Source organism: Acinonyx jubatus, chromosome A1, assembly GCF_027475565.1.
Source record: "Acinonyx jubatus isolate Ajub_Pintada_27869175 chromosome A1, VMU_Ajub_asm_v1.0, whole genome shotgun sequence".
NCBI classification, from domain to species: Eukaryota; Metazoa; Chordata; class Mammalia; order Carnivora; family Felidae; genus Acinonyx; species Acinonyx jubatus.
In genome coordinates, this window is record NC_069380.1 from 222,430,344 (window position 1) to 222,457,183 (window position 26,840).

The 26,840-nt window shown below is 43.1% G+C and overlaps 1 long non-coding RNA gene across 1 annotated transcript; it reads right to left on the reverse strand.

The window, feature by feature from the left end:
• Window positions 1-4,306: 4,306 nt before the first annotated feature.
• LOC113603856 (uncharacterized) lies at window positions 4,307-24,903 on the reverse strand. Its single transcript, XR_008289965.1, has 3 exons — window positions 24,690-24,903; window positions 7,838-7,907; window positions 4,307-4,855 (listed from the first exon to the last, which is right to left on the reverse strand). It is a non-coding gene; the product is annotated as an uncharacterized LOC113603856 (long non-coding RNA).
• Window positions 24,904-26,840: the final 1,937 nt, after the last annotated feature.

A 26,840-nucleotide genomic window follows, 5' to 3' on the forward strand; every position in this document is an offset into this window, starting at 1 on the left:
CAAATGTTACATAGAATAAACAATTCAGTAAAACGACACGGCCCGGAAATGCAGAAATTATGGAAAACAGCCATCGGCGGGTGCCAGAATCCCACAGATGGCAGTGAAAACACAGATTCCTGGGCCCCGTCCCCTGAGCTTCCGAATCAGTGGGCCTGGGGCCCGAGAATGCACATTTCTAACAAGTTCCCAGACATTATTCTTGTGTTGCGCCTTGCTCAACTATCCAGTCTATGTTTGCCAAACAGACGGCAGTCAAAATTTTAGAAACTGTCCTCGTACTGGAACAAGACTTCTGGAAGACTGTTAACACAAGCATTAAGTCTCCCGTGAAATTTCCTCTAGGAGTTTCAAGGTTATGTATCTGGTTGGTTAGCTTCCTACTTAGTAGCAATCATTCTGGTTTCGGCCTCAGCAAACAGAAGACACAAGTTGCTTGGGGTTGCACAGCAAAGAGTGAGAGAACAGACCCTCCAACATGGAGCTTTCTCCTCTCTGCCTCCCTCCGGGGACTGGAGCACAAGGGTGTACAAGACACACGCTTGGAACTGTGTGAAATCGTGGAAGGGAGGGAGGGGGACGCAATCCCGGTAGGATGAATCTTCCAGGCTGTCAGCGGGGTTCTGCATTATTTAGCCACACTCTGAAATTCCAGCCTCCCTTTTCCTCCAAAGAAGTTGCTCTATGTACAAAGGTGGTTCGTTTCATAGCTTATGCCCAGGAGAGACTAAAAAAAAAAAAACACCCCAAATGTTATTTTTAACAGTTGATGTAAGCAGGATGTGAAGGTCATTGTTCTAAAATCACATCTCCCGACAGAGAAAAATAATCTTAATTGAAGTGTTTTGTTTTGTTTTGTTTTGTCCTGGTCTCACTCACAATACTCCTTTTCTAACGAGCCTAGAAACTGCTGTTTTCATCCTTAGTATTTTCGGAGGTTTTTTTTTTTTTTTTTAAATAACCTTGAAGTGAATTCAGATCCACCAAATGCTTTTGAATTTTACACATATTAGTCATGATTGTCAAGCAGGGTCCCCCCCCCTCCCCAGGCTGGTTTCAAGGTCATTTTGCAAACACCACCCACTGGGCCCCCAACAGGGACACCTCAGCCAGTTGGAGCCAGCTGGACCTAAGCCCTGTCTGTAAATGTTATAAACCGCATTCTCTCCTGACATTATCTTACCCAGCTAGCCAGATGTCACAGGTCCGGTTGTTTGTTATCCTTGCTTTTATTTTTCCCCTGCTAGTCTGATAGCTTTTAGGGTCAACGATCAACAGGCATTTTAGAAATGAGATGTGTTCAACGGCCTTAGGGGTGAATGACCCATTTAAGGGGACTTTGCTCAGCGGCTCAACCCTGACGCATCACTGACTTATGGGTCCCAGGGTGAGCGGTCCCTCGGGGGCCGCATGGCGGGAGATGGGCCTTCGGGTCCTGTTTTTAGCCTCTGCTTAATGAAAAGCAGGTCCTCTTTGTAAAAACTTGGTTGTTCTAGACCTTGGGATTTTAGGTAACAACAAATATGGCTGAAAACTGCTGTTATTCTGTTTGCCTAATCTGTCAGATGGCGTGCTAAGCATTCGTTGGGAGCTTGGAAGGTACCTACAATTGTTTCCATTGTATATGTAGGAAGCAACTTGGAGTCGCTGGGTAACCTGCCGGGACCAAGTGGCGGCCAATTCTATTGTCTCCAAGCAGTAGTAGCCGATGCTTATTGTCTTAGTCAGATCCAGCTGCCCTAACAAAAAGCCATCGACCAGGTGGCTTAAACAACAGACATTCCTTTCTCACTTCTGGAGGCTGGGAAGTCCAAGAGCGAGGTATCGGCTGATCTGTGTCTGGCGAGACCCGCCTCTCTGGTTTGTAGACTACCACGTTCTTGCTGTGTCCGAACTTGGCAGAGAGAAAAGCACAAGACAAAAAATTCTGGTGTCTCTGCCTCTTCTGATAAGGACACGAATCCATCACGGGGCTCCTACCTTTGGGAGCTCATCTAAACCCAATGAGCCGCCAAAGGCCCCACTTCCTAAGAGAATCACCCTGGGGGTTAGGACATGACTGTGAATTTTGGAGGACGCACACACTGAGTATTGACTTCTTTATGCTAATCCCTCTAGGTGTATTACTTCTTACAATCCTCACAAAAGACCTACGAGAATACTCTTGTCATCTCATGGTCCGGATAATGAGATAGCACGGAGAGGTTAAGCAGCCGGCTCCAGGGTCCCCACCAAGCCCCTGAGCCACAGGACCCTCCCACTGAGAACCCCTCCTCCTGGGAGACCACCATGAATCTGCCCCAGAACTCCAGCATCAGGGGAAAAGGTGCGTCATAGACGAGAAAGACGTGGTGAGCTAGTAGCTAGATACTAGGGTTCTAGTTCTAGAACTTTCTCTATTAGACATCCCCCCCCAACACTCTTCTGGGTCTTATTTTGTTTACAAAATAAGGGAGTTAAAAATAAAATAAATCAAATTAATCTCTCTAAGCCAGCTCCCAGTTTTAATAGCTGTGTCTCTGCTTATGTCCACGCGGTCGGCAAACCCTCCCTCAAGCACTGATGCTGACTGGCACGATACAGATCTAGCTGCCATCTCAGACTCGTCATGCGCTGAGTTATGCCTTGATAAGGACTCTCTCAAGAGCCTCCCCCCACGTCAGCTTCTGATCCAGACTCGCTCACCAGAAACACACGGCCACAGTTCCTTCTGGGGTAGGGGAGCCCCCACCCCAGCCCCGCCAGGAGGCTCCACGGGAGACCACACGGCCACGCAGGGTCCCCCCCTCCAAAGGGCCCTCCTTGCACCTGAGTCGATGCTCTGCAGTCACTCTTAAATTCCTAGGAATTGTTGAATAAAGAGACCTGCATTTCCTTTTTGCCCAGGGCCCTCCGGTCTACACAGCTGGTCCTGCCCCGACTTGTCTACACCACCTGTTCTCCTAGCCCACAGACGCAGTTCTCTCGGTGGGGATCGCTCAGAACAACCTTGTGCCCAGTCCGCCTGTGCCTTGCTTGTCTGTGACACACATTTTCCCCAGATGCTGGAGTTCTGGGGAGGAGGCACGGTGGTCTCCCAAGAAAAGTGGCTCTCAGGGGGAGGGTCCTGGGGCTCAGGGGTTTGGCGTGGGCCCTGGAGCCGGCTGCCTGGACTTGTGTTCCTGCTGTGCACCCACCTTGCTGTGTGCCCTGCAGCAGGCTGCTTAACCTCTCTGTGCTACCGTCTCACCATCTCTACAACGGCAATAACAATACCCTCATGAGGCTGTTGTGAAAACGAACCTCAGTACCATGGGACCTTTTCATCAACAATTATTATTTCTTGTGTCTATAAAAGAATGAGGTGGTTGATTTTTTACTCCATTTTTTTTCTGTTCTGACCAAAAAAAAAAAAAAAAAGTACAAAAGAATGTCACAGGAGTGAATGTTCTGGTTTTCTTCGGAAAGAAGTTGATGAGGCTTCAGGTCATTAGACCAGCTCAGGGACCGGGTGAGATACTAACTAAAGAAATTAGGGTAAAAGCTAATTAAAGTCTTGAAGACACTAGCGAGGGATCAGGTCAGACCGCAAGTTCCAAATCCCGGCGTCCCCGAGGGTTCCGAATCTTCTTGGCAATACTACCAGGACATGACAATCCAGAAGAATTCTAATCTTAAGGGGGGGGGGGGAGTCAAGTTTAAATTGAAGAGATTAATCAACATTGGGATTGATGTGAGCTCAAGTATTAATAATTAATAATTAATAATAAGTATTAATAATATTAAAAGCAGTCATACAAATGATGGCTTTCAGATAATGACTAATATCACACGTGCCTCTTTCAAAGTGTCCTGACATAGACCCTTGGGAATAACTTTCAAAAACAAAGCAAGGGAGGGGCACCCGGTGGCTCAGTTGGTGTTGCGTCTGACTCTTGATTTCGGCTCAGGTCATGATCTCACTGTTCACGAGATCGAGTCCCACATCGGACTTTGTGGACAGCACAGAACCTGCTGGGGATTCTCTCTCTCTCTCCCTCTCTCTCTGTCCCTCCCCTGCTCCCTCTCTTTCTCTCTCTCTCTCTCTCTCCCTCAAAATAAATAAATAAACTGCATTTAAAAACCACAGCAAAGTAGGGGATAGCGGTGACAGTGGCACAACCATGTGAATGTACTTAATGCCACTGATTTGTACACTTAAAAATGGTTAAAATGGGGTGTCCGGGTGGCTCGGTCACTTTGAAACAAACGTTTCCTGCTATCCCTCTCCCAAGTTTCTGGATTCATTTTAATTGGAAAGTATCCCAAGACTGCAAGATGAGGTGTTTCCTAAATGTTTACAGCCCGCTATTATTTAGCTGTGTCACTCAGGATTTTTCTCAGTGCTGGGCACCCAAAGCAAATCAACAGCGTAAGGAGATTGCCAAGGTCGACAAGCAATGACAAGTGTCACCCGCGCCTTCCAAGTTCGCATTTGTGTGGCTCAAAATCGCTTCGTTTTATTATTTGCTGTTTCTAGTCAAAGTCGTCATAAGTCTGAAACTGACAGGCATTTGTGCTAATAAAATGCTGTCTTTGCTCATTTTTTAAAAGCCGAAGTAGGACAGATTAACAGTGAGTTGTCTTGGCTATCCGTTAAATGATGATCTATTTAGCTAAAGAGGAACTAGATGCGCTGAAATCTGCTTCTTTCACCCCTTGGGATAACTGTGCACCCCCAAACTTGAGGTATGACTGCTCCCCAAAAGTGCAGGACAAGCCGCCAGAAGGAAATAAGCAGACTCACTGGGGTGGTTGATGCAGAAAGAGCCAGAAGTCCTGGGATGGCCCAACCGTGCCCGCCGGTCAAGTTGGCAAGTCTCCAAAACTCCATGAACTGGTTTATAAAAGGGGGATGATAGTATTGTGAATTTAACAACAAATAAGGAAGGAGGTTTAGAATTCAATTTCCATATGGAAAAAAAGATTCTTTCTCTCCTCCCTCCTTCCTTTCCTTTCTTTCTTTCCTTTTTTCCTTCTTTCCTCCTTCCTTCTTTCCTTCCTTCCTTTCCTTCTTCCTTCTTTTCTTCCTTCCTTCCTTCTTTCCTTCCTCTTTTCCTTTCCTTTCCTTTCCTTTCCTTTCCTTCTTCCCGGCTGGCACCCTGACCTCAAACTTCCCAACCCCCAGAACTGTGAGAAATAAATTTTCAGCATTTGGTATCCTATTACAGCCGCTCCAACCAAGAGGATAGTTTAGAGAAGCACAAAAGTCTCTTTTAGCATCAGCTGCTAGAGTCCCAGACTCAGCAAAAGGCACACTTCACACATGGGTGGACTGAGTCCAGACATGGAGTGTGAGAAAAGACAGCCAACGCTGCTTGAGATTAAGGATGCCTACCATCTATAATTTCTTGCCTTTCTCTCTCTCTCCCTTTTAAATGTCATGTGGACATTAAACCTTGCTTCCTTTTCTTCCCCTTACTGTCATTGGACTTCTCTAGACCTTGCCTTTCTTCAATTGGGAATAATAATATTTACCTCCCAGAGGTCGCTGTAAGGGATTAATTGTGACAATGTTCATAAAGCTCTCAGCACACACGGTGGCACTTGGTAAGGTCTCCGAAAGGCAAGCTATTAAAATTAACTTCCTGCCAATTAATTCCACGAAAATTAGGCACCATGAGATTCCTGCCACCTGTCCAGCTCCTCCCATGCTTCCTTCTACCGCCCTTTTCCCTTTTAACTTTGACTCATTTTTCTGACCTGGCTTTACATTTAACCTGCTTGGGAAAGCTCTTCTGGAAACGATCTAGATTAGGTTGCTCATAAGGCTGATCTACAGCCTACCATGTCTCTTCCGTAGAACTATAAACAAAACTACTTGTTTCCTGCTGTCTACTCCCCCTTTCCTTACCCCCACTATAACCTCATGAGGGCAGAGATTAACTCTTCTGAATTATCTTTCCGGTTGTGATCAGGGTGCCTGGCGTTTATATGAGCTTAATCATTATTGGCTGTTAAGAGTGAGTGAATGAATGAATGAATTCTCAGTGAGAACTTGACAGTTATGGGAGTCTTCGTCTACGTATTCCTCCCCCACATTCTCCTTCCAGTGGTTCTCAAGGAATGGCATTATTTATTTTCCCACTCAGAGCTGGGATATCTCATGCTGAGCACACAGCAGAATGCTCACCACATTCAACATGCGTATTTGTTTCTCCTCGGTCAGCCCAGTGTGTTTTATACTCTTTGTTCTTACAAAAGGTTTTGTACACTGTTAAAAACAGACACAGGTGAGCAAAGGAAACCTTCCTGCCCTCAGCACAGACTGTGTATCTGGGAGTTCTAGGGGATCGGATGCGCCCTAGCGTGTGTCTACAGGATGTTATGACCCCCAAGCTTCCTCCGGGGATGGGGAATTTCCTCCACTGTCTCTGAGTTTGTTTCATCCGAGTACGACCAAATGATCATCTTAACTTGCAATGGGGGATCTGTCACTGGGTCCAGGTCCTAGGGCTGTAACCAGGTAAGCAGAATGTAAATGACTCAAAGCTATAACCAAAAGCTGACTAAAGCTACATTTTTACCATCAGCCTATGGCCCGGACAAAACAGTGAGCAGATCTCTGCCCCTTTCTGTGTATATGCCTGTGTCTTTTCCCTCTTAGGATTATACTTATTTTTCTACATAGAAATATAGAAATAACATGCTCCATGAATAATCCAGATAATTACCTTTCCAGAAGTCATCTGCATCCATGAGCTATCCACAAACCCCTGAAGAAGTAGCCCTCCTCTCACTGACACAAAGAAGTTATTTTGAAATCTCGCTAATAGCAGTCGACTAATTTAATCGATAGGTACAGTGGATAATGTAGACATAGTGAAATCCACCTTGAACTAGAAATCATTCAGGTTCACTATCAACATTAATAAAAGCAGATAGAGATAGTCTAGCATCTTAGGGAATTAGATGTGCCAATATAATTGAAGTTTAAAATCCAGTAAGTCTGTTTATCTACCCATAAAATTAGAATGCAAATTTAATCAACATAAAGCAACTTGACCATCAATAATTGACACAGGTTGGCTATTATTATAATTTCCATCATTCTAATCGTCACTAAATACCTACAGCTCAAAGGACACCGCCCAAATGAGGAATTTGGCTATTACTCCTTCTAAGTATAGAATGAGTTTGCAGCTGCCTTAAGTTTTCAACTAAATAAGTCACTGCCCGTTATTAAATTCCAAATGCTCAAGCTGGTCACAGTGCAGAGTGAGGGAATATTCTAATTTAGCTGGTTGTGCAATATTTAGCAAAAAGGCACGGATATTTGTGGGGAGGGGTGTGCATAGGTTTCCAAGAACAGCTCAACAAATCAACACTTATAATATGAAAATAGTCCCCCAAATTGTCAGTGCTTTGTTTCAGTGTAATTTTAATTCTACACATTTAATCCTACAAATATTACCAGTTGATATAAATGGACACTAAGCCCCTGAAAGATCACATTTTTAGAAAATGTTCTTGAATTCTCAGTGGAAGTCATGGCCACTTGAGGCATCTTCATTGACCTACGTGGTTTGGGTTAATGGCAACTCAGCCGTGTTTATAGACTGTCAGTCCCAATGGGGAAGAGTCCATCTAGGTTGGAGAGAGGTGTCCCACATTCTAACTTGTATCAGGAGAAGAGAGCAAAGATTTCACCTACGATTCCTGTGATAGTTAGCTTTATATGTCAACTTGACTGGGCCACGGGGTGCCCAGATATTTGGTCAGACATTTGGACTGAACCTACAGCATCAGCTCCCCTGTTCTCAGGCCTTCAGACTTGAACTGGAGCTATAGCATTGGCTTTCCTGGGTCTCTAGCTTACCTGCTGAAGATCTTGGGCTTCTCAGCCTCCAAAACTGCATGAGTTAACTCCTTAGAAGATCTCTCTCTCTCTCTCTCTCTCTCTCTCTCTCTCTCTCTCTCATACGTGTGTGTGTGTGTGTGTGTGTGTGTGTGTGCATGCATGTGTGCACACACACAGTCTACCGCTTCGGTTTCTCTGGAGAACCCTGACTCATACAACCGCATACCATGCTTACCCTATAAGCAAACAATTACTCAGGCATGACATGTCCATTCACTGAGTATTCCATGTTACTGCTCTCCCTCTGCCTGGGTGCCCTACCCCATCGTCCTGGTCTGACAAACACATACTCGCCCTCCAAGACCCAGCCCAAGTGTAAATTTCTGGAGTCCTTCCACAAGTCCCCTGGCCAGAAATGACTTGCTCCATCCTTACTTCTGTCAAGCACTGTGTAAGGTCCTCTGTAATCAAACCTCACGGTTCCATGTATGCCTTCCCTAAAACTCTGGACCGGGAGTGTGCTAGTAAATATTTACAGAGTTCATCACTCAGCACCCCTTTGCATCCCCAGAAGCTAGCACAGAGCTGGAAAATGGTAGAGCCTCAAAATTTCTAGACTGTTCTCATTTATTAGCTAAAGTTGGTCCTAGTCAGGGCCAGGTTCATGAAGAAGACAATTCTTTGGGCAACTCTCTATGTTTAGCACTCTTTCTCTCCCTTGAAGCTTTTACTCTTCCCAAGCTCTTCCTGGCAGTAAAACTGATTCAACAATAAGAGTGATAATTCAAAGAATACATTAATGATAAAGCTGGGTAATGATGGTCAAAATGAGTTTAAAATTAAACTAATTAAACTAAACTTAATTAGTTTCAAGGAGAATACCTGTATAAGGCAATGCTTATGGTAAAGTCACAAGAAGTCTGTGGTGGAATTTCACGTACTTCCTATCACTGCAGTTAAGATGTGGACCCTAGGGTATTTTCACCAGACTACCTCAGGTCATATAAAACAGGCACCATATTTATGCTATGACGGTAGACCAAGGCCTCCACTTTTCAAATCTGGAAGCACAATCAGTTCTGCAAACCATAGAGCAGAGGAAAAGTACCTCTGCTTAACCAACTCCTTGGGTTAATCAACACTCTCAAATCCATCGGTAAAGCAAATCCACTGAGACCCACAACACGCTGAACAATTAAAGCCGGTAAGCTTCTCTCTGGTAGAGCCACAAATTTCCGATGCAACCAGCTAGCTGTGTGCCTGTCGAAGTTAGCTGTGCTTGTTTCCAAGTTTGTTTGGTTTTTTAAATCTAAATTAGACTTGTTATTTTAATTAAGGATTTAATTAGCTCATTAACTATTATGAAAAGTAACGAAACAGGCGTATAAGAGGAAAGAGTATTCTTTTCAATGGAAACACAGAATACTGTGCAAAGATGGAATGAAATTGAGACAATAACCATTGCTGTCAAAGAAAATACAGGAGAAAGCCATAAATGACTAGAAGTGAGGGAAGGTCCCAAAAATCCAGAAAGATCGAGGCGCCTGGGTGGCTCAGTCGGTTAAGCGTCTGACTCTTGATTTCAGCTCAGGTTACGATTTCACAGTTCTTGAGTTTGAGCCCCACATCATGTTCTGTGCTGACAGTGCAGAGCTTACTTGGGATTCTCTCTCTCTCCCTCTCTCCCTGCCCCTCCCCACCTCAAATTAAATAAATAAACTTAGGGGCGCCTGGGTGGCTCAGTCGGTTAAGCGTCCGACTTCAGCTCAGGTCACGATCTCGCAGTCCGTGAGTTCGAGCCCCGCGTCGGGCTCTGGGCTGATGGCTCGGAGCCTGGAGCCTGCTTCTGATTCTGTGTCTCCCTCTCTCTCTGCCCCTCCCCCGTTCATGCTCTATCTCTGTCTCAAAAATAAATAAAACGTTAAAAAAATTTTTTTTTAAATAAATAAATAAACTTAAAAACCACCTAGAAGGATTGTGTACTTTGGTTGTCTCACGGTGTCCTTAAATTCTCTCTCCATTATAAGGAGACTCTTAGGTAGTATATTAGGGAATATTATTTACCAAGCAAAATGGCACTATACTCCAATCAGCGGACCTAAACTCAAAACCAAACAGGTCTTCAACATATCATATATATGTATGTGTGTGTGTATACACGTATATACATGTATATACGTGTATACACACACACACACACACACACACATACATATATTTAAAGTCGAAGAAATTGTATCAGTTTTTAAAGTGATTCCCTGCCTTAACGTACTTCTTCAATTAAATGAACAACCTCTGTTCTCACAGGACAGTCTCAATCGCTATCACGTTGCAAGAGAAGACCTATAAACTCTATAAACTTATCAGGAGGTCACTACTTATGAGAAATGCTCCCCCAGCATCTGGCTCTCATCTCTGTCCATTTTTTTCTCACCTTTCTTTCTCATTTTTTCAACCTCCAAAAGGCAGAGAGGACTTGCAGGGACTTTCTGATCACCTTACCCCTCGGACATGATGCCATGTTATTCCAGACAAACAAGGATGCTTTTGGAATTGAGGACCAAGGAAGAGGAAGTAACAGAACCAAATGTCTGAGAAAGACAAGTTGGCTTTTGCAGGAACTGAAGAAAAGGATGAACTAAAGAAGCTGAAAAAATAAAACAAAACAAAACAAAACCAGGACCCAGGCATCCTGGCCATAGTTGGAAACTGAGAAAGAGAATAGCTTTATATTTTTAAGTCTCACTTTCATTTACTCAACTTGGATCAGATATAAATGGATCTCAAATTGACACCACAGGCTTCCTGCAAGCTCTTCAAACTCTTCCTTTCCCTCTAAGTCTGATCAATAAATGACCATACTTCTGATGTGCCCCAATGTTCAAAAATAACACAGCCCTGTTAATGAAATGAGGCATAAAAGTCCTTCAGGAGGGCCTTTAAAATGTGGAACCAAACGTGGAATGTTCTTGTCTGAGAAAGGGTGAATTTAGCAGACCGTAGCTTGCCCTCTGGGCCGCAGTGGAAATAAGTAATCCAAGATCAGCTCTCCAGAGCCGTTCATCGTCCGAGTCCTGTCTTCTTACGGGTCTTGGCAACGCTCCCAGGCGTCAGGTAGCGTGCACTATTAGCCCCATTCGTCCAAAGTAAAGTTTGACAATCTTCCCAGCGTCAAATAACCAGGTCCCCAAATTGGAGCCCAGTTAGTTGATAGGAACCAGGACATCAAGCAAGGACAGCCAGAGACCTGCCTCAGATCAACAACTGTCAGACTCCAAGTTCAGAGCCAGTCTGGAAGTCTTTTCTCTCCCTGCTGTGTCTTTTCTTGATGACACGCTTAGCAAAAATAAAAAAAGTCTCCCCTGAAAGTAATTATCCTTTGTATTTCTTCCTCTTTGAGTATAGTCTTAGATGATATTTAGTACTGCAATGAATTTTTTTTTAATTGCTGTGCAGCATCCATTGTATGAATATATCATAGTTTAGCTACTCTCCTATGGATGAACAAACACTTGGGTTGTCTCCAGTTTACAATGTCTATACAACAAATAAACACTCTGTGAACGTGCTTAATATAAGTTTTTTCTTAATAGACCTGTATTGTCATTTTCTTGGGTAAATATCTAGGCTTGGGATTTTTTTTTTTAATGTTTGTTTATTTTTGAAAGAGAGAGACAGAGACAGAGACAGAGACATGCAGGGGAGGGACAGAGAGAGAGGGAGACACAGAATCCGAAGCAGGCTTCAGACTCCGAGCTGTCAGCACAGAGCCCGACGCAGGGCTTGAATTCATTCCTTTCAACAATGTATTAGAGTTCCAGTTGCTCCATATTCTTACACCAACACTTGGTATTGTAGGTTTTTTTAATTTTAGTCATTGTGTTGAAGGTGTAATGGTGCAACTTTTAAAAGTACCCATTTTATACCTTATCCGTGGACCTTCTTAACTACCCCAATCTGCCTTAGTTCCAGGCTTTTGTCAATTTACCACCCAAAGCACTGAGTATGGGGGAGAATGGTCCCATTAAAAGATAAACTCCATGAAAACAGGTATTTATGGACCTGGCACATAATAGTAACTTAATAATACTTGTTGAATGATGTGAATGAATAAGTGAATGGTTATGCACGGCTAGACTTACTGAAATAAGGACGCAGGAAGACTGTATCTGTGAGCACATCTGTGTGATCCCCTTCCAGGCTCTTCCCTGCCATGCTGCCAGCTGCCTTTCATCTCCTTTCTGGTCCACTGAACGCTTTGCTGCTCTGGTGTGTTTCTATTACATCAAAGGGTGTCTCATGTCTAGTGTAAAGACATTCTTTGTTTCGCTACCCACACTCTCTCTGAACTGAAGTATCTAGGAGGCCCTGAATAAATACCTCCATCTACCAAGGTCACATCATCCTCATGTATCAAATGAAGGGGCAAATTTCCCTTGCACTAAGGTATAGTGATCTTGATTCCTTCCTCATCCTATCTAAAGTCACGATTCCCAAGACAGCCTTGCTTGCTTTCTCAGTCTTTCCTTTAACGTTCTATGCATTAGGGACCGGGGCTAGGATTTGCTAAGAAGTTTGGGCACATGGGGAAATTTATGACAGAAAATAAATAACACTGGGGTAGGTGTGGACAAAGGTACATTGCGAACGTTTCTGGCTATCAAATAACTTAAACTACTTATGTTTTCCTTTTGAGCTAAGCCCTTCTCTTCTTTGTCAAATTTTGTAATTGAATGAGAGATGCCATCTACTCAATATAAATGAGAATGACTTCTTGTCTTCTACTGAAATGAATGGATATTGTTATTCTTGTGAAAATTAGTTAAATCGTAATAAACCTGACTTTTACACGTTCACAATGTTCCACTTATGACCCACAATTTGTTGCCTAATTCTAACTAGGGCCAAATCCAATGGCCTTAAAAACAACTTTAAATTTGTAAGTCATCAGAAACCACCACGAGGGTTAAGTAAAAAAAAAAAAAAAAAAATGCTCTGGGCTTACATGTTCTAAAGGTAACATGCAACAATAGAAGGGGCATGTGACATTTAAAAACTGTAAGGAAAACATAATTATATTAATAATGGACATATCCAAATTATCTTAGAGCAGAGGCACCAGATATAAAGAGTCTAGATCTCAGAATCACCTTTGGAGGAGAGCCACCCACCAATAAAGAACATCCATTTCGAACTTTACATGAATAAGAAATGAACTTCTATCATGATTGAGCCATTGTACATTTTATACAATGTTTTTGTGTTTGTTTGTTATAGCAGCTAGTATTATCCTTTCTAAAACATCATTCCTATTTTAGCCAAAATGCATCGCTCTCTGTGGCGGTATTTAATTTCTGATCCTAAAAGCAAGCATTTCAAAACAACCACCACAAAGCATTCATCAAAAGTAATTGCAAAAAGTGTGTGTATGTGTGTGTGTGCAAAAAAATGTGCGTGTGTGTGTGTGTGTGTGTATGTAATACAGGAGTATTTATTTTTAACACAATAACTACTTTGTCCTTCCTGTCTAGCCATCTATAAGCTTCCAGAATATTCTGTTGGACCCTCAGATTATTTTAGCAGGACTTAATCTCACTCCTTATTTAATTCTCTGCCATCATCTTTTACCGTATTAATGTTCATGCTAATGATACTTCTAATATGCCAGTCTCACAATTCTTCAATTTCTTCCTTAATAACTTCCATCTCTATTCCATTTAAGATATCCAGTAAGACAAGTAATCACTCGAAGCCATCAACCACCAAAATATTATATTCTGTATTCTTTGTCTTCTTCCTTTTCCCCATTATCTCGTCCTGAAGATAGTGTGTTCCACTGTTACAAATCCCAGCCTCTTACCCCAACATCATTATCCACATCTATTTTCCAACCATACATGCCGAGCTTACATCACACCCCAATGACTGTTTCACTAAGTGCTAAGGACATAGATATAAGAATGAGATACTCAATATCTGGAGCCACAGGGAATGTCCTCTGAAGGGGAACAAAGCCGTGTTACACATCCAGGATGAAACAGTATTGGAGACATGCCTCTCTTCCTTTCCTCCACCTTTCTTTCCTATCCCACTGGGAAGGGGATAGCTTTATCCAGATGAACCCAAGACTGGCGTCCTCTCCCCACTCCTGTCCCCATGTAGGGAGGACATCTGGCTCAGAGTCAGAGGCCTACCATCTTTCTGAACACAAGCCTGGAGGTTCATGTCTACGGCTCACTCTCTCCTGTGGTGTGGGGACAGCTACTGCCCTCTGTGGAATCAGCTTTACTCCAAGTGGCTATGAGATCTAGATTCATGGCTCGGTGTTGATGCAGGTTTAGGGCAGGGCTAGTAGAGTTTATAGAATAACTTTCTGAGTAGTCAGCTTGGACCTAAGCTGTATGCCCTGGCAAAGCGTACTAGAAGTCTTATAAGTAGAGGCAGAAGGTATATGTTAATCTCTGATTCTCAGCTGAGTCCTTGTCTGATCAGAACTCCAGAACAAAGGACAAAGTACAAAATATAGGCCCTGACTATATGTTCTCAGGGGAGACACAGATATAAAAATCAGTGGTTATTTTTTTTTTAATTTTTTTTTTAACGTTTATTTATTTTTGAGACAGAGAGAGACAGAGCATGAACCGGGGAGGGTCACAGAGAGAGGGAGACACAGAATCTGAAACAGGCTCCAGGCTCTGAGCTGTCAGCACAGAGCCCGACGCGGGGCTCGAACCCACGGACCGTGAGATCATGACCTGAGCCGAAGTCGGACGCTTAACCAACCGAGCCACCCAGGCGCCCCAAAATCAGTGGTTATTTTAACACATGCGTGTGCGTTAGATATGATAATGACATATGTATTAGCTGTTACGGAAACAAAGAAAAAGAGACAGGTGAAATAAAACTCCCTCTGTCCAGGGATGAGTGGAGAACAGGAAAGAAGAAAAGATCAAGAAAGTTTCCCGAGGTAAATAATGGCCGTGTTGAATCTACGGGACATGAAAAAGTTAACGGGCAGAAAAGGGAAGAACACTTATCAGGCAGTGGAACAGCATGTGCAAAATCTGGAGTGAAGAGAGATCACAGTACTTCCAGGAATTTTAAGTCCTTTGGACATGACAAGCGTGTTTGGTAGGGAGTTGTTAAAAAAAGAAAAAAAAACCAAGGCGAAGCCACAGGTAGAGACCAATTCACAGAAGTTTTTGGGCGAACTTTTTTCAAGTTTTGATCTTGGATCATTCCTGGGTTGTGGAATCAATTTAGTGGGTCATGACCTTTTTAAAATGGAAAACATCAGGGTCTTTTGCATTTAGGAAACTTAAATCCTGTTTCATAAACTTGGGCAGGGAAGCGGGTGCTTGTGTGTGCACTGGTTCCTTAGGTGACATGTTGTCTTGGCTATAAAGTGACCGCTCTTCTCTAGGGGGTCCCCGTAAAAATGCTTTCTCTCGCCCTTGAAGCGGCCCATTCACCAACAAGTCCTACTTCAAGATACACGGCTGACGATCAGCTTGTTTAATGCCCCATTCGATAGCTTGCTGGCTATCCAGCTAGCTATTTATCATATAAATGTAGCAATCACTATAATCTCCTTGGTAGTTTATATTTTAAAAATACGTTTTGGTCCCTGATTCTGACTTAACTCAGAGAGTACCTTTTGGTCACAGATAGCTGAACACGGCAACAATAATAGTATTTTTTGGTTTCTTTTCATAATTAACAACTCATCAATCAGTACAGAAAGTTGACACAGGAAATTATTTAGTGTCTTATAGAGGCACTTGTCTCACTTCTAAATTAGTGTGCCTTACAATTGAGCACATTTCAATAGCCAAAGATCATCAGGTATTTGAAGAAAGGGGCTCCCAGACAAAAGACCAAGGCTAAATACCAACAAATAAAAAAAGCTAAAGAAGAAACTGAGACAATCCTGAAGACAGAATGAAATGTTTAAACTGTAATTAATACCCTTAGGAAGAGAAGAGAAGACATCAATCCAATTTTTTTTTTTAAGAGAGAAAAAGACATCTTGCCAATAATTTTAAAAGATACAATTGGGGAAATATAACTCAGGAAATGAATTGGAAGACAAAGTTTGAAAATATCCCCAAATCGGATTAATGATTCTGAAAAAAACACACGTGCGTAACTGGAACTGAGCAATTAAACAAACGAATGGCAGATGGTGGGAGCCAGGATTCTGTCTGGTGAAGAGGGAGGTTATCCAGGCAAGCAAGGGAAGAAGACTAGAATAATCCATGTGGTACTGATTCGGGTTGTAGACATCATTAGGAACTAATGTTTAGCTTACCATAGAAATAAATGGATGCAGGGCGCCTGGACGGCTCAGTCAGTAAAGAGTCCGACTCTCGATTTTGGTGTAGGTCCTAGTCTCCTGGTTCATGGGATCAAGCCTTGCGTTGGGCTCTGCATTGACAGCACGGAGCCTGGTTGGCATTCTTTCTCTCTCCCTCTCTCTTCTCTCTCTTTCTCTCTCTCTCTCTGCCCTTCCCCCACATGTACACGAGTATATGCACATTCTCTCTAAATAAATATTTTTAAAAAATGGATACATACAGAAGCGTATACAGATATTTATAGATGTATATACAAGGGTTCGCACAAGCACATATATTTCCTTGCTCTGTCGGCTGAGAGGGCCACCTGGAAGCAATGACAACCCCATGGCAGTAAGCTCACATCACATCTAAATCTGGTTTTCTGCTAGCATTCTCTAATGAAAGAAGTCAGGGCCCTTATTAGAGGACAGGCCGGTGCAGGGAATGCACAAGATGAAACTGAAACACCCACTTGGGCCCGCCCTGCGCTCCCCGGAAAGCTTCTGGCTGCCTGTGTGGCACCAGCAGCCTTGAACTCCAAAGCCAATTGTCGGTGGCCTTCTAGCATGACCCCACGGGATGACCACAACAGAGGGAGACTTTTCTCCCTTCTGTTTTTATGAGAGCAGCAAGAAGAACTCAGCTGCTTGGTGATTCCCTCTCATAATCACGGTGCCGTCTCACAACGCATCCTGACGCGACTGTGCCCTCTGGTAAAATACGACAGGAAAGCCATGTCCTTTAGGAAAATAGCCGCACCTGCTTTTAACACCCTTCTGGAGCTGTAGCACGGGTTCATTTAGTCAGGACCAGCATAAGATGGCAAATTCTACCTGTTTATAAGCAAACGCTAGGGGCGCCTGGGTGGCTCAGTCGGTTGAGCAGCCGACTTGGGCTCAGAGCATGATCTCACAGTCCGTGAGTTCGAGCCCCACGTTCGGCTCTGTGCTGACAGCTTGGAGCCTGTTTTGGATTCTGTGCCTCTCTCTGCCCCTCCCCCGTTCATGCTCTGTCTCGAAAATAAATAAACGTTAAAAAAAATTGTTTTTTTAAATAAGCAAACACTAGAAGTGCCTTGGAGGCATATGAGCGGTCTTTTAATAACGTAGGTTAGATTCAAGACAGCCCATCCGTCCTGAACGAAAACATGTCCAAGGGTCTGATCACTTGAAAGAAACTTTGACAATAAAAGGATTAGATTGGGCTTGAACCCTCGGGATTTTTAAAATAGGAAAGAGCACAGCTGCATTGAAATCATCAGAGAGTGCACATTATCTAGCGCCTCTTTTTATAACTGTTTGCACTACAGGTGCAATGAGAGGATGTTAATTTTGTCTACCAGGGCATTTCCATTTTGTATATGTGTGTGTCATGTGACTCTTAAAAGCCTAGCTCGAAAGCCTCCACGGAGAATTTTTCTGTTTAGGTTAAACTGGAGCAAAATACTTTCGTTCTAGTTCGTTGTGGGGGAGGGGGGCTCTGCTACGTAAAGCAGGAAATTTTCTCATTAATATTTCCAAGCTCTTTGGTGCTTCCATTTTCAACTGGATTAAAAATAAGAGACACCACCAGAGCCCCAACAACGTATTCTTATCAGGGTCAGAGGAATAAGCGACCGGCGTAGTTCCACTGGGATTATTGTATTACGTTCGTAGAAAAACTACCAACCAACACAAACCAGGTGACGTCCCAGTTTGCCGTTAAAAGTAGTATATAGCTGTATTGTGCTGAGGTCAGACCAATCTGGATAAGAAAGAAAAATGCTCCAAAAAAATAAAAGAAAGCATGAAAAAGAAGACAATATTCCCCTTGTTGGCTGGTTCCTTAAACTGGGGCCCATCCAATACGCACACCCCGCTGCTTCCTGCTGGCATATTCCGGGGGTGGGAATCAATCCGCTCTTTGTAGAAATTAAGAAATCGTGCAGGCATTAAAAAGGGAAACACTGAATAGATCTAATGTAGTTGGAGACAAAGGAATGAAGTGATTTGGAGGGAGAGGGCAAGAGGAAGGCTGGTCAGGATCTGGGGTGACCCGTCTCCCATTGGAGGAAGTCAGAGACTTGAGGTCACTTGAACTGGGGACTTGAAGTCACACAGGAATCCACCCAGGAGCTCAGAAGTAACTTATGTTTCCACCGCCCTTAATGTTTTATGGCACCAAGCGAATGCAGAGAGCTGATTTCACTTGGGACTGGATTAAAGGGGACTGTATATATACATCAATGCTAAGGTCATACCTCTCTTAGGCCAGAGGTACCACATTGTTTTAATGACTTAACCTTGAGCCACTTTTGACCGGTAAAGGTTTCACTCCATACCAGAGAATAAAGCTGAGAGGATTTTTTATTTTTTATTTTTAAGCGAAGGGCCAAAGCATCATTTCGCTAAAGCAATAAACCTCAACTGTAAATCATGCCATGCAGTAAGTAGGTCACTGAAAACTGAATATCAGATGTAGTCTAGGATTTCAGTTTAGCGAGATTATCTTTTTGTAATTGCTGTTAAAAAAAAAAACACCTATTTTTACTAAACGTTTGGGGGAATGTTTAAGTGTTTCTGAAGCTATGTTACAAGCGGAAAAGTCTTCTTCCTGTATCAAATATTTATAAAAACCCATCAGTCCACCTTCCTGCTTTAGTAAAACTGTATGCTAAATCGAATTTTATTGACTTTCAAGTTTGTGGGCCACTGCTAATATGGGTTTTCATCAGGCACTCATCTTGTCTTTCCTAGTCCAACTATACCACTGAGTAAGCAAACAATATGTGAAGAGAAACCTCTCTTTATAGAATTCCAGCTAAAGAAGAAGTGATAGTATTAGCATAGATCCATTTTATCCCCCTGTGAACGCCCCGACCTACCCATTGAGTGTAAACAGCTGCAGATATCCCCAAAAAAGGGACAAGCAGATAGATATATCTAGTGAAATATCGATATTTCACTAGATATTTCTAGGGAATATAAGGAACAGAGGGAAATGTTATATAGCACAATGGAGCTGCAATCAGCAAAATCCATCTATGGAAAACTTGATGGGATCAACAACCCAGTTTCTTCCTCAAATAAATTATAAGGAATAAAAAGAGAGAATGATGGAGAGGGAAGGTAGCACCGATTAAGGGACAGTTAAGAGACTGTACCCATTACAAGGTATGTGCTCATTTGCATCCCGGTTCTAAAACATCAACGAAAAATAACATGACATACATGAAACTATTGATAATTGACCAGATATTTCATTACAATTAAGCGACCATTGGCATCTCCTTTAGAGGTAATAATAGTATTTTGGTTACAGGAGAGGGAGAGAGTCCTTACCTTTTTGAGATACAGACGAAAACATTTACACATTTTTTACAAGTCAACTTTTATTTGACAAAGCCAACTATTTTCCAGGATTGCTTTCTTCAGGAATTTTCTCTATTCCTATCCACCTTCTGTCCCACCTCTGAGGATCGTCTTCATTCATTTCATAGCTTGCACACGTCTCTATCTTTACACCTACAAATTGCATAATAATCTCTTCGTGTAAGTGTCTCTACTTACGAGAGTAGAGCATCATAATAGACTAGACTAAGCACCATAATAAATCACGCCGTAATTGACTTGGTATCCCCGGTGCCTGGCACGTGGTGACTCATTCAATGAATGTAGAAATTATTTATTAAATCCAGTATTTTATTTTCAGTGATCCATGTATACAGCAGCGATGGAGTCTTTCTTTTCCTTTCCTTTCCTTTCCTTTCCTTTCCTTTCCTTTCCTTTCCTTTCCTTTCCAGTTTTATAACTTGTAATTGATAAGTTTAATTGTAATACACTTAAAGCGTACAAAGTGATGATTTGATATAGCTGTCAAGTTTTGAACTCTTCGATGCAAACACGAAATGGTTTCTGGTTCACAGGACACAGGACTACCACACCAGCCTATACCATCACTGTGTAGCCACGTCTTCCTCCAAAGAGACAACAAATAATGGTAATAATGGCTAACTCTCACAGCCCAATTACTCCACACCAGGCTCTGTTTTAAACATTTTTACATGTTTTCAACCATATTTTCATAACAACCAGTGACGTAAGACCTACTGCAATCATCCTCGTTTTTCTTTTTTTATTTCTTTGGAGAAATACAGGAAGCACACGTGGGAGTGGGGCAGAGAGAGAGAGGGGGACGGAGGATCCAAAGCAGGCCCTGCACTGACAGAGTCCTATGCAGGGCTTGAAGTCACAAACCACGAGATGGTGACCTGAACTGAAGTCAGACGCTTAACCAACTGAGCCACCCAGGCGCCCCTCATCTTCGTTTTATAGGCAAGAACCCTGAAGTACAGAGATGTGGGCGGGTTCCCAAGGTCTCATCTTGAAAGGGGCAGACTGGGGTTCATGCCCAGGACATCTGACTCCAAAACATCCTTGCTTGACCATGGTCAGCAGCGTCCCTAAGATGACCAGATCCCTGCTAACCTAGTACCAGGGACTTCACAGAAAATAGTAACGGTGAGCACGGCAGTTCCAAGAACCTAACTGATAAATTATTGCTCTAACGCAGCCAAATAACACGCAGAAACAAATGCAAATTTGGGAACATAAATAATCGATATACCATATCAGAATAATTTAGGACTTCCTTCGGGTGTTTAGTTGAGTCAATCAAGTTGCTTCACACCTGAGTCTGGACATTTGCCCAGCTGGTTAAAGAGTGTCTTTCCTAAGGATGAGATCAGAAGTGGCAGTGACCCCCATTCACAAGGCATCCATCATCTACTAACAAAAACAGTTTCCTGATTTAGCTCTTTCCTTTCCACCTCTTGCCCCCAGATGGGTATGCCTTCTGGTTTGGAATAATATCACAGTGAATCAAGGTTACAAAAACACTGAACATTCCTCCCTCATTTGAGGAATTTGAGGTTGGTCAAAATCATTGTTGAACAAAATATCCGAGATAGAGTTGGATAGAATTTACTTGACCCTTCCATTTTTTTTTTTTTTTTCCCAAGGAAGAAACAGTCTAACTGACTCCAAGATTCTAGGCTCTGCCATTACTCAAGCCACAAATACTCCAGTTATCCAATGAGTCAGCGGCCTTCAACCACACTTTAAATAAAGGCCTTCTATCATGATATTTTTCACATGTGTTTTACTCCCAGTGGTGTATCCTATAAATACTAAGCTGTTGAGATTTCTTTTGTTGCAGAGATATGCCCCAACCATAATTTTAAGAGGACTATTGCCTGTTTTTCACTAAGGCTCAAGCAATAAATGTTCTAGTTCATTCCACTAACTGATAACTTGAATACAGACATGCTAGCAACATTCTTTTCCTTTCTATTTTCTTCCTTTCCATTTATTTACTGCGATAAAATATACACATGTAAAATGTACCATTTTGGCCATTTTTAAATGGACAGTTCAATGGCATCAAGTATCTTCACACTGTGGTGCGACCATCCACATCCAATTTTTTTTTCATCTTCCCAAACTGAAACTCTATACCCATTAAACGCCAACTCCCCATCCCCCTCCTTAATTCCCAGCACTCACCATTCTACTTTCTGTCTCTATAAATTTGCTCTTTGCTTTTTCAACGGTTTTGGTAAATATGGTAATCGTTACAAGGGCAATGGGTTACCAAAGCAGGGAAGGCCTATACCTTTTTATACTTAATTTTCAAATTTTCAGCTTTTGAGTATTACATTTGTGAGTGATGACCAGTATTGATTCTCTGTTTCAGACTGTTCTCCAGACTGCCTTAGGTACATTTTTGTGGTTCTTGATCAAAATCAAACATTGGACAGAAAAAGCAAAGAGACTCTACTTAAGAATACAAGCGTGCTAGAGAAAGCAGTTGTACCATGGGTTTACTGGCGGTTTTTAAGTATATGTATTTTCATAGCATCTCTCTTCATAAATAGTTAAGCATGGATGATCAAGAATGTTCTAAATTTGAGGCAGTTGATTGATTTCCCATAAAAAGCTTTTACCCCCTTATTTATCAAGTTCTTAAATAAATAACTTCTCCCCTTTCTCAGATGTCTCTGAGCTGACACATCAGAAAACAGGCAAAACGGTGACCCTCTGAAGGAAATAGTCAGGGAGAATTAAATAAGTCAAGAATGGACAACCAGTAAAGCAACTTTTCAGCACCCGAGGGCAAATGGTGAGGCAGAAAAAGACTACTGGTTGTTCTGCTGTAAAAGCCAAGTGGGCATAATGGGACGTACAGCAGGATGAGGTCAGTGTCTGATTCTGGAAAGGCAGAGGTGCGGGTCCAGAAGCTGCAGGAGGCAGGTGCAGAGCTAGTGGAGTCTGAAGCACGTGACTTAGAGCCTGACAATTGAATTCCATCAGCAAGAGTCATTTTTTGTTCTCATACCAATGGGGAAAAGTAGAGTTTGGATAGTACAGTCGATCCCTATCCCCAACCCCTCAAATCTCTAATAAAGACATTTAAAACGGGAGGAAGGTGGTGGTTAGTGTGAAACGGGGATGTGGATGTTCAGTGAGTTTTCAAAATAAATAAATACCTTTGTTATCATCAGAGTCTGGTTTCTGAAAACTTCCCTCATCCCTAAATCTCACTGGGTGATACACACTAAGATCTTTTTTATTTTAATTTTTTTTTAATGTTTATTTTTGAGAGACACAGAGACAGAGCTTGAGCGGGGGAGGGGCAGAGAGAGAGGGAGACCCCGAATCTGAAGCAGGCTCCGGGCTCTGAGCTGTCAGCACAGAGCCCGACGAGGGGCTCGAACCCACGAACCGTGAGATCATCATAACCTGAGCCGAAGTCGGACGCCCAACCAACTGAGCCACCCAGGCGCCCCCACACTAAGATCTCTAAACATCCTTTCTATGCATTTTATTTTATTAAATATGTGTGTGTATATATATATGTATAAAATACATGAATGTAATTTATACATGGTGTGTGGGGGTGTGAGTATAGAGAAGGTTTTAGAAGTGGATTAACAAACGAACCACTGCTTTGGGGATATTATACTCTTGAAAGGCAAAAATGAGAAAGAGAAGTCTCCTTAAGATAAAAGGCCAAACATTGATCATTCAGTGGTCTCACAACCCTTTAATAAGGGGAAAAGATGTCCTAAGAATATTGCGGGGGGGGGGGGGGGCGTAATTACAAGGAACTTTCTATAACAAGTCTCTGCTCACCATTATCTACCCACTAATTATCCTCCTGGGCAGTGGGGTTTTGCCCAGAGGCCCCTCCATCTAGACCCCCATTCGCTCTCCTTGGAGGAAAGCATTCATCGCTTCCTTCCAGCCCAGGCCTAAACTATCTTGAATTGTGTTGCGAGGGGCTCCCGACAAGTCCAGAAACCATCACGTGTGTCGTGTGACTTTATCCCTCGAACACAGAGGGCAGCACAGTGTAGGAGCACAGAAAGCCTTTACAGAGCCTTCAAACTCCTTTCCAGGGACAACCCTCAAAAAAAAAGCCATTCATCTTGAAAGGTGATCAAAACCCAAAACGGTTTTATAGGAAATCTATCCTCCAGGAGCACCAAACGCTTGCTGAACTAAAACAGAATCTTGGGGGAAAACCCAGCCACCCACCTAAAAGCGTAAAAGGATGTGATGAGAGGTGAGCAAAGCCCGGAGCCCTTAATCTTTTTAGACACAACAACCGTGAGGCTCCCTTCAAACGTGGCCGTTTTTTCTTCCAGGGACGGGACAAAGCCAAACCTGTCTGTCTTCTGGAAGCGTTGCCCCCTTCCTTATCCTAACATCTAAACCTGAACTCGGAGAGAACACAACATCTCCAATCCCAAATTTGTTTCTCAGTTAGATCCAGGTCTCCCTCCAGCTGAGAAGGTCATCATATCCCGATTTAGAACCTATTCTTTCTCAAGCTGCCGTAAACATCACAACAGACGCAAACACTCGGCGCAGGTAGTGAGAACATCGCTGCCAAAAATATCACAAGCACCCCGCGGGCAAACTTCCTTTCCCTGACTTCCTTCTGCGCGTCAAGGTCATGTGCCCGGCTGCCTCCCACCCCACCCAGCACACTGCCGCCTTTTATGGAGTACTGTCCCTCTCGCTTTCCTGCCCAGACTGCTCTGTGTGCTGCTGAAGCTGTGAGCCAGTGACCTGGGCCGACACCAAGCCCTTGTGGTTCAGAGATGACTGTCCATTAGCAGGAGAGAAGAGGTCGCCTGTAATGGAATTCTGCTTGCTGAAGTGTCTCGCTCAGCAAGATGCAGCCAGTATCCGATTCACCACGCAGAGATCAATTGTTACAATAGCTTATTGGAGAACAGAACGTTAACAGCTTTGGGAGGAGGAGAAAATGCGTCCTTTCCCCTCCCCCTGCCCCCCCCCACCCCACTTATCTGACACAGAATGTTCTGGCTTCTGGATGGAGAGGATGGGGTACAGCCCCGGAATTGCCCTCCCCCCCACAAGCCCTGGATGTCCACGAAGCCCCCCACCCACCCACCCCCTTCCCGCCTGGGCTGCAAGCCAGAAGGGGATTTATAAGCAACAAAAAACAGATTGTTGCTTTACCTTAGATTTCAGATTTTAAGATTTTCCCACCGACTTGAAGCTCTTCAATAGAGAAGTGAAATGTTACCGACTTTCAAAACACCTCTCTTCCTATATATCTCAGGAAATGAGTAAAGCCAAAGACAGATGGGTCTTTGCATATTTTTAAATATTATTTCTGTCTTGATTGTAAATTCTTGGTGGGTAGAGACTAAAACTAATCAATCTGCATGGTCCCCAGGGACCTGGTAGACGCCTCTGCCCGCATTAGGTTCTGAGTTAATCTTTCTTTCGTTCTTGTTTTTTAAAAGCACATCCTTTTCTTTCCCGTTTTGTTCTCACTTCCTCTTCCTTCAACTGCATATCTCCCTCCTGCCTCTGCTTTCTTCCTTTCTTCCTCTTTGTTCACATCAACCCGTCTCTTCCCGATTCCTGCCAATTTTTATTTCACAAGGTGCCTGCCTTCTAGAATTAACTCGGGCTTTCAGAATGTAGATCTGGCCAGTCATGACAGGACCAGCAGGTGCATACTGAAAAAACTTATAAAGAAATGAAACTAAGATTCATTCAGGTAAGCTGGGTCTGGTCCTGGAAATCAACACTGGAGAGTGAGAAGGGAAAAATGAAAGAGAAATGGAGGAGAGACACCTGATCACTTCCCCTCAATCCTTTTCTTCTTGACTAATGGGAAGAAGAAGGGACTGGCTTGTTGAAATAAGTGACAAATCATACCCAGCTGCAGGAAATGAGCAAGGACGTAATAAAAAAGTCCCTAAAAGAACAACAGAAAAAAAAAAAAAAGTCCTATGCCAAACAAAAGTGACCAGCTCTCCAGGAAAAACTCATTCATAAATCGGAAAGAGAACGGTGTTCATCTACTTAACAGAAAAGAAAGAACCTTCTGGGGGTAACCGGCACTACAAAGGCTGCAGCACTGCCGTTGGCCCAAAGACCAGGGAGGGGACCTCTGTGAGATGCCACGGCGGAGAATAAGCCCACTTCACCCTGCCAAAAGTCTGCCCCTATCCAGGTGCCTTCTGCACACACCCGGCTGTCAGAAGAGATATCATAACATTCGATAATAAGAAACACAAGTGGCGGGGGGAGGGGGCAGTGCCTGGGTGGCCCAAGTCGGTTAACCAGCTGATTCCTGGTTTCGGCTGAGGTCATGATCTCACGGTTTGTGAGTTTGAGCCCCGTGTCCAGCTCTTTGCTGACAGCGTGGAGCCTGCTTGGGATTTTCCCTCTCCAACGCCCCCTCCCCGCCCCTCCCCTGCTCTCTCTCTCTCAATAAATAAATAAACCTAAAAAAAAAAAAAACGCAAGTGGTTCACCAAGGCAACTGCTCTGTATGCTGTTCAAGGAAGAGCATCTATTTCCCTTTCCTTCAGTTATCTCATTCCGTCCCATTTAATTTCCTCATCACGTCTTCACACCCTGGGCGATCGCATGTGTGGGCGACATCAAGGTGTCACAGGTGTTAAGGGTTCCTTCTGCCCATCTGCCCATCTGCCCATGGGTGTCAGCACCACACCTGCATTCATCATAAACCACGACAGAATGCCAGTCCACACAGACGCTGACGCGCAAAATTCCTTCCAGGAAGTTCGGTTTTGCCTCCCACGGTGACTCCCTCCCAAGAGCCAGTGGTTCAACTGTAGTAAGATCATTACCTCCGACCACATTTAAAACCAGGCCCGGGAGGAGGTAACGAGGTTGAGGTTACGGGGAGAGATGAGAAAAGGAAGAAGAAAGATCATATATCTCCCTGTCTTCTTGTTTCATATATATATACATATATAAAACTAATGAGAAAAAAAAATATGTATATATATATATAACAAATGAGAAAATAAATAACATGAGGTCCTATTTTGAAATTCATGAATACAAAATTTGGGAGAGTTCAATAAAAACAAAAATTTGGTAACCATATGGCGCTATCCCTCACCGTTTTGTTTTTTCACTTGTTTTATAATTTATTCCACTGTCGTGTCCAAAATGCCTTGGACCATGGGCCCCATGCCTGGCCTCAAATCTTGTTCTTCCAGGCAAAACATGAAATGAATGGCTGTTCTCTCTCTCTCTCTCACTCTCTCTCTCTCTCTCTTTTTTAAGTCTCTCAACCTAACTCCAATCATGTCAGTGTCACAGATTTTCATACGATGACAA